The sequence below is a fragment of the Hipposideros armiger genome, unplaced genomic scaffold (genome assembly GCF_001890085.2).
Source record: "Hipposideros armiger isolate ML-2016 unplaced genomic scaffold, ASM189008v1 scaffold_160, whole genome shotgun sequence".
NCBI classification, from domain to species: domain Eukaryota; kingdom Metazoa; phylum Chordata; class Mammalia; order Chiroptera; family Hipposideridae; genus Hipposideros; species Hipposideros armiger.
Window position 1 is genome coordinate 2,879,732 of NW_017731510.1, and position 8,793 is coordinate 2,888,524.

General features: G+C 43.6%; 1 long non-coding RNA gene across 2 annotated transcripts; it reads right to left on the reverse strand.

The window, feature by feature from the left end:
* Positions 1-2,994: 2,994 nt before the first annotated feature.
* On the reverse strand, positions 2,995-4,803 carry LOC109387507 (uncharacterized). 2 transcript variants are annotated; one of them, XR_002125011.1, is made up of 3 exons: positions 4,648-4,803; positions 4,233-4,271; positions 2,995-4,135 (listed from the first exon to the last, which is right to left on the reverse strand). It is a non-coding gene; the product is annotated as an uncharacterized LOC109387507 (long non-coding RNA). The 2 variants fall into 2 exon arrangements; XR_002125012.1 differs by having other exon boundaries at positions 2,995-4,158.
* Positions 4,804-8,793: the final 3,990 nt, after the last annotated feature.

Sequence of the window (8,793 nt, forward strand, 5' to 3'; positions counted from 1 at the left end):
CATAGCTCACCAGATGGTATTTTGTAGGTGATGTGTGTTGCATAAGCAGAGTTTTTAGGCAAGTTAGCATTTTCAATATTCTCTTCTGTCCATTTTTCTTTTATGGCAGTATTTCTGGTTCATTGTATCACCCCTTCAGATCAGGTTTATTTTACATAATTTTTTAGGGCAGGCATCTAATAGTACAGTATATTGACAGTTTTGTGGGTTTTTTGTTTTTTTAATTTCTTGTATACTTACATGAGTTCTCCCCTCCAGAGTTGAAGGGAAAAGAAAATAAACAGTGCTTTCCCCACTTAATTCTTGTTTTCCCATCTTTGCTTCGAAGGGCAAATGCTAATGCTAATGGCAGCTTTGCTGTGTGGACTGCTTTCCCACCCTTGTCAGGGAGGTTAGAGTTAAGTTAAAGAAACAGTAGCTGTTTTTCAGGGGCAGAGTGGAGTGGGGGAGGGAGAGCTAATCAGCTTTCTCGTCTCTACAGTCATCCTATCCCCAATCTGCTTTTTCTTCTCCATTCCTCAGCCTCTCCTTTCTCCCCTGGACCAAAGGCATCAGTGTGGGAGGAGGGGAGCAGAGGGCAGGAAAATGGGAACAACAGGAGGTGAGATTACTGAGCTGTCTAATTCTTTCCTGCCTGGACCGAAGGTGCTTAAACACCCGGAACACTTGAAAGCAAAGGGAATCCTAGCTCTAAGCCTCTTTCAATCATATGAATATCATCTTTTCTCACTCTCCTTCAAGCACACACGGTAGCCTGCAGCCTCGCTTAGAGCAGTCTTTTTCTGAAAGTAGCACTAACCAGCAGGGAGATGTTAGAAGATCTAGATTCTAATTAAGGTCGTCTCTGATTGCTCTAGACAAGTCCCTGCTACTTAGAAAATAGGCTGAAAAATCTCAGAATAAGAAGGTTATGGAGGATCGCCCGGATCAGGACTCTTCCCATGAAAATTATACAAAATGGGAGCTATAGAAGTCATAAAATTCAAATTAAGATATTCAATAATACCACCCCTTGCTAAATCATGAATTATGATACAGCACAGGGGAAACAGTGACTCCCATTTCTTTCTGGTAAACGCTGCTCTATCTGGTAAACACTTGACATAGAACCATTATGGACCATGAAGATGAGGGTGGGGGTTAGAGGACATGTAGGCTTTTTTGCTTAAACCAGCAGTATTCAGTGGTTCTACCATATGAGAGTGCAAAGAAAAAATGAGGCCAGTCTCCTTCATCTGAAGAGCAAATGCTGGGGTTTGCTTTTCCATATCTGGGGACAGGCAGCAACTGATAGTCATCAGGAATACCCTCACCCCTTTCCCCCAGTGGCCGCACTGCTGGTCAGAGTTAGGGCCATGAAAATTAGCATCTTGAGTATGCACTTTATGTCTGAAATTATTCCAATTAATAGGCGAGAGACAAGCCAGGCTGATGATCAGAGTAATCATCCACTAAATATTGGATGAAATTACGTGAATATGTGAATGAATGATTGTTTAAATGAATGAATGTTGTATTACCAGTGGCCTGGTCCCTACTCTGTCGGGGTTTAACATCTAACAGAGGAGCCAAGACCAACATACATGGAACACAAAGCTCACAATTGCATCCCTTTGGCATTGCTCTCTAACTCAAGTTAACCAATGCGGGTGAGTGTGTCAACTTTTACACTGGGTTACGGAGTGGGCTTGGGCAGATGTGGTGGCTTCCTTTTTATTAGTGGAAACTCAGGAGCCCAACAGGGCCAAATGGCTTCTCTGAGCCACTGTTATCTATAGGTAAACACAAGGTAAATATAACTATTTATCTACAAGGATAAATATGTCTATATCAGAATTTATTTCGGGGGGACTTTAACTTGAAAATATGTAATTTCAAATACATAGAAAAGTTGCAAGGATGAGAACAGTACACAAAACACCCTTATGTCCAGATTCACCTATTGTTAACATTTTGCTACATTTGCTTTATTATTTAGGTATTATATTATCTATTATATAAATGAGAGACTATTTTTTCTAAAGTATTGGAGAGTTAGTTACACGTATTTGGCCCCTAAACGTCTAAATACTTCAGTGTGTATTTCCACCACGTGGCTAACTTGGGCTTCCTTATAGCATAGCAGTCTCAGGGAAGTTGAACTGCTTTCATGGTTTTTAAGAGGGAACATTCCAAGCAGCAAAAGCAGAAGGTGTAGATACCTTGAGGGCCAGCTCAGAAGTCATGTGGCTTCACTGTCACTCATTCTATTAGTCCAGACAAGCCACAGGGCCGGTTGGATTCAGGATGGGAAGGAGAACACAACCGCATGTCTAGTGGGAAAGAACTGTCAGCCATCTTGAATCCACCACCACATTTGCCATTTTTTATCTTGCTGTCTAGGCAGTTATGTGTCGTTCTCTGTCCCCTACTAAACTTGAAACAGCTGGCTTTGGGAGGCAGGGTTTCTGTCTGACTCATCTTATTAACCTCTCCCATGGTACTCAGCTCAGTGCCTTGCATATAGTAGGTGCTCAATATTTACGGAATAAATATTGATGAAAAACAGACTCCTCAATAGTCCAACCTCCTCACATTATTTCTGAGGAGCTTGAAACCCTAAGAAAGTTCTTTCTTTAAATATTTTATTGGGGAGTTGGGGGGAGGGGAACAGCGTTGGGGAATCGGGGAAGGGGAACAGACAGGTAGACAAATTGCTGTTTTTGTTCTTCAGTCTAGTTGTAGAGGACGTCGCTTTACTGGCCCACGTTGGTATGATCATTGCGCTCTTCCTGGGTGAGGCAAATCAGCCATTGGACAGCTGCTCATGGTGGCTCCCGGCAGCTCACACCTGCTGCTGGGAGCTCATGCTGGCTACCAGCCACTCACGTAGCTCACAGCAGCCTATGCCGATGCTGGCGACTCACAGCAGCCCTGCTCCAGGTCGAGCTGTTGTTCATCATCTTAGCTGTAGAGGGCACAGCGTCACTAGCCCTCAATGTGGGATCTGAACCGTGGCCCTGCTGCTCAGAACTGGCATCCCAAGTGAGCTCTTAACCAGCTGAGCCACTCGGCAGGCCCAAGAAAGTCCTTTGATAGTCTCAAGATCACAAAACCCCATCTTGTTACTCCCAATGACAGTCCTGTGAATCAGTGTCCCAGTAGGGAGGAGCAATAGGGCCTAAGGAGGGCTCCTAGGGGATGGTGGGGACCTGTTAGGGGAGGGATTGTTTGTTTTCTCTATTACTTGGTACCTGCATTTTTCAGTTAAAAATCCTGTCTTCAATGGTTAATTGGCTTATCTGGGCCATAATATATTTATAAAATAAACCTGAAGCATGTCTTTTCTCTATATCTGCTGACAGAGTAAGGGTGTCTGGTGTAAAATCTCATGGGAAAGACATGGGGATAGAGAGATTTGTGGTTCTGGAGGTAGCAGTGGAGAATGCTGGGGGGTGGCCTGTCCACTTTATCCTTCCCTGCGGCACTGTGACTGTGCTTAGGAATCCGTAAAGCGGCTTGTACAGAGGTTAGCAAATACTCAGGGTCCCCAGTGCAGCTGTGCTCAGTTGGCCAGGAGGGAGGAATACTTCATTTAAATAAAATCACAGGCACTGAGCATTCCCCTTAGGGACCAACATGTCCCCTGCCCCTATGGGAACCAGTGCCAAATCAGAACTGGTGCCAGTGGCTTCTGTCTCATGGGCCGATTTGCTCAGCTTCTCTTTTGGCCCTTGAGATTTTTTTTTTTTGACATTTAACAAACTGCCTTGCCAGTCTGTGTGATGGTTCTGAATGAATTCTAACAAATCTGTGTATCTTTCCGGATCTTTACAGAGATGTAGGAAGATGCATTGCATCTGTCTCCCATGAGAGTTACAGATTCAGCAGGATGCCAGCCAGGCTGGGAGGCCAGAAGGGAAGCCTTCCTGACAGCCATGCCCCGGAGCAGCCAGCCTATGCAGAAGCATCAGAGACTCTCTGAGGAGGCAGATGGAACACAGGTGGAAGGTATGAATGACCCTCACATTCCAGACCCCTGGGTAACTGTCACATCTATGGAGGACTCCCCATCATTCTGGCCAAAACAGCAACATCTCACTTACCTGGCAGTCATTCAGATGGCCACCCCGGCTATCTGTGATGCTGCCAAAACCTAAGAAGGAAGTTCAAGTGTCTCTGAGGAGTGAAACGAAACATCACAAAGTTTGTTCACAAAAATTCATGAATTTTTAAATCAAATTCCAACATACTTGGTTATCGGGTGTCCAACTCACAGTTGATAGAACCACCTTTTGGAAGAATGAAGAAGACTTTGAGGTAAGTCCATGAAAAGTAGAAGGAAATCACAGACTGACAGAGTAGGAATAGAACAAGACAAAATAGAAACAAACTCTGAAAACATGAAGCAAGCCTAGCATGCTGGGACAGCTGGGGAATTAGCAGATAGTTCTGTGTTCTTACGTGCCTGAAGGCATGGCAGTGCCACATTACAACCCGATGTAAAACGGAGGTAAGGCCTGATGGTATCAACAGGGGGTTAAAACATGCCCAGTATATTGCCACTTAGAGATCTAGCTTAGAAATATGTCCCTCCAAAGTGATTAGACATTTTCAAAGTTTTTACACTTGAAGGAATAGATTTCAGTTATCTGGAAAACGTGTTACCTGTGTTAGTCTTCTAGGGCTGCCATAATAAACCACCACAGACAGGGTGGCCTAAACAGCATACATCCATTTTCCCTCAATTCTGGAGGCTGAAGTCCCAGATGAAGGTGTCAGCAGGGTTGGTTTCTCCTGAGGTCTCTCTCCTTGGCTTGTAGATGGCCACCTTCTTCCTGTGTCCTCATGCAGCCTTTTCTCTGTGCACATGCATGGGTGGTGTCTCTTCCTCTTCTTATAAGAACACAAGTCACATTGGATTAGGGCTCACCCTAATGACCTCATTTAACCTTAATCACCTCTTTAAAGGCCAAATATAGTCACATTTGAGGAGCTAGGGGTAGAGCTTCAGCATATGAATTTGGCGGGGGGGAGACACACAATTCAGCCTATACCACTAACAAAACCTTATTCCTTTCTTTGTGCTGTATTGTGAGTTACACAACTAAGTCAGCCTCAAAAAAATTTAACAGAGCTTCCAGGAGATCCTCTTGTTCTAGTGATTCTGAAGCTACTGACAAGAAGCTTGGTTTTTATCTCCCTGATGAGGAAACAATTTCCATGAAACACAGACCCCATCATGCCACTCTTCTTACAATCCTTCAGCAGTTCTCCTATTTGTTTCTGGGATTGTGTTCAAACTCTTCAGTGTGGTTTACAAGTAGGGCACCCAAACCAATGATATCAAGGTCTGATGAAGACGCGGAGCACCTGGAACTCTCGCACATTGCCGGTGGGAATGTAAAATGATACAGCCACTTTGGAAAACAGTTGGGAGTTCCTTATAGACATAACACCTTGCAACTCCACTCCTAGATATTAACCCCAGAAAAATGAAAACCTACGTTCGTACAAAAACCTGTATACAAATGCTTATAGTGGCTTTATTCGTGATTGCCAGAACCCAAAACAAAAATGTCCCTGAAATGGGGAATGGATAAGCAAACTATGAAGTATTCATAAAATGGAACGCTGCTCAGCAATGAAAAGAAACACTCCTGACACACACAACAACATGTATGAATCTTATATGCATTATGCTAAAACATCAGATTAAAAAAAACTACAGACTTCATGAATCCATTTACATGACTCTTGCAAAGGCACATTATAGGGACGTAAAGCAGATCACCGATTGACAAGGGCTGAGCAGGGAGAGGGGTTGACTACAAAGGGGCACAGGAGAATTTTTTGGGGTGGCAGAACTGTTATACATCTTGACTGTGTGGTGGTTACACAACTGAATACATTTGTTGAAGTTCACAAAGAAAAGATGGGTTTTACGGTATATAAATTGTTTCTTAATTTTAAAAACAAGATAACAAAAGTACTAATCTTATGTCCCAATTAGCCTAGTATCTTTCAGGTTTATGCCTATTGTTCCAGGGTAATTCATTACTATAATAGCTTCCTCCATTTACTCTCAACGATATCTCCAAATAGTACAGTCACAGGTGTCACCCAGGATAGCCCCAGAAAGCAGCTCCTAAGATAAAGACTAGCAGGAAGAAACTTTGTTTTGGGAAGTGATCCTATGGAATAAGAATGGAAAACTGGGGAAGATAAGATAGAGAAAGAGGGGGAGCCAATACCAAAGGGTACCCCCCATGTGTAACTGGGGCTTGTCTCCATGGGTTTGTCATCCTCTCACAGTTTAGGAGAGGAACACTTGTTTCCCACTCTCATCACACATTGGTTCAGCATGACCCATGGATTGTCACTGCCAGGTTGCACATGACTGAAGACCACATGGGTCACTGCAGGCACCCTATTTGGCATCAGAGATGCCACCAAATGCAAAGGGGAAGGGACAGGTAGAAGCTGAGACATGGTTCTGTCAGGTTATACCTGAGTAAAGCAAATGTGGCAATGGTTGGAGTTAAAAGTAGGCTGAGATAATGTGGGTGGGACACAAGAGGTCAGAGTCAGCCTGCTTAAAATTCCCTTTTGTTCTGGCCCCCAATTCCTTTCTGACCCTACCTCCGCTACTGCTTCACATGCTCTCATCCCACCACCTGACCTTGGACACTTTGCGCTCTCCCTTGCCTCTGGGTTTCCAAGCTACTTCTTCTTCTTTCAGACTGCCACCCAAGGTTGTACAGATTGTACACTGCACAAGAACTCCTGGCCCAGGGGACATGTGAGGGCCGATATCCAGCTCAATCTCTACTTACCAAGCCAGGTGTCCATGAGCTGTATCTTCCCAGAATGGGTACCTTTTTCTCATTTGCACAGAGGCACCCTGTAGCCTAGAAGCAATCCCACTCCACTTAGCATGTGTCTTCTAATCTCCACACTCTCATGTTCTTCTCTGCCTGTCTACTTCCTACTTATCTTCCTAGCTCACTTTAGGAAACATCTCTTCTTGTAAGCCTTTCCTGATCCTTCTCCCCCCAGCCCCCAAGCTATTAAGTACCCCTTGTTATGAGTTGACTTGTGTTCTCCCAGAATTCATGTACTGAAGCGCTAATCCCCAGCACCTCAGAATGAGGCTGTATTTGATGATAGGGCCTTTAAAGAGGTGATTAAGTTTAAATGAGGTCATTAGGGTGAGCCCTAATCCAACATGACTTGTGTCCTCATAAGAAGAGGAAGAGACACCACACAAGCCACACAGAGAAAAGGCCATGTGAGGACACAGGGAGAAGGTGGCCGTCTACAAGCCAAGGAGAGAGACCTCAGGAGAAACCAACCCTGCCGACACCTTGATCTGGGACTTCAGCCTTCAGGACTGTGGGAAAGTAGATTTATACCTGGTAAGGCATAATTGTGATATTTTGTTATGGCAGCCCGACCAACTAACACACCCCTCTTCTGTGCCCCATCACCCCTTAGGCATACTTCTACTAGTTTGTATTCCAGAGTTGGAGGTTCACTGGGGTTCTTGCTTCCTCCCCACCATGGTTCTGGGCCCTTTAAGGATAGTGTGATCTTGTTAGCATTCGCTCCCTGTCACCTAGTGCAGTGCTAGACATCAATATTTGTAGACAAATGACTGGGTAGAAAAATCCTTATCTCGTTTGGCATCCTGAGAAACTGCAGCTGCTGGTGCCATTAGAGGCTCGAATGAGAGAAACAAATTTTATGAAAAATAGATTCAGGAATGCAATTTCATTCCATAAAATGTGTACAATGTAGATAAAATGGTGCCACAAGAGAAAAATTATGGCTTCCTATTAGTTATGGGGTTGGCTTCTATGTTCCAAATTTGACTCCTTTCACTCTTTGCCTTGATCATATGCTGGAACAAAGGGAAGAATTTTGCTGCTTCCTCTACCTGCCTTTCTCCTAGACTACCCCTGATCACCACACACATACACAACATGCTGGGTCAGACCTTCCTGCTGGGCTCATGCTGCCCTGCCCCCCTAGCCTGGAGTGCCTCTCCCCACTTCACCCTAATAACTCTTATTCACCTCATAGGAGGGTTCATCTCCTCTAAGAACCCTGCCACCACCAATTCAGACTAGATCAAATACTTCTTCTACAGGCTGTCTTCACACTCTGTGAGTCCAACTATCATATCATTTACCAAAGTATATCAAAGTTTCCTGATTTCAAGGTTGTTTCCCCAATAGACTATAAATTTCTTAAAGGCAAGGACCTTGTGTTCTCCATTAAAAAAAAAAGAACTTTATCCTTGGTGTCTGACACAATGCCTGGCATATAAGTCACTCAACACAGGGGAGCTGATATTATCATTTTAATAACACAGTAATAAATCCTGGGAAGGGAAGTTAGGTATCATATAAGTTGGTATGAATTATTTACAAACTAGATATTTTTTCTTTTCAATTTTACTTCTTTTTCTGCTACTGATTTCTTCCAAATATAACTTGTTTTCAAACTGCTGGTCTCTAAGACTGGTATGAAAAGAAAATAGGAGAAAGAAAAGAGAATGAACATTAAAGAGAGTGAGGGAGGGACATACTTAAAAACGCTCACACTCAAAATAATTGAAGATAAGGATTTTACATGCTTAGAGACCCAAATTCCATCACTGAGTCCCTTAGTGCCCTGAGATAAAGCACACACAGTCCTGAGTATCTGAAAAATAGGGATACAAAACACATCTCTTTCCACATGGGCATGAATGTATTAATTAATGCTCACAAAGTTCTTTGAGGATGAAAATTTGCACACAAATCCTTA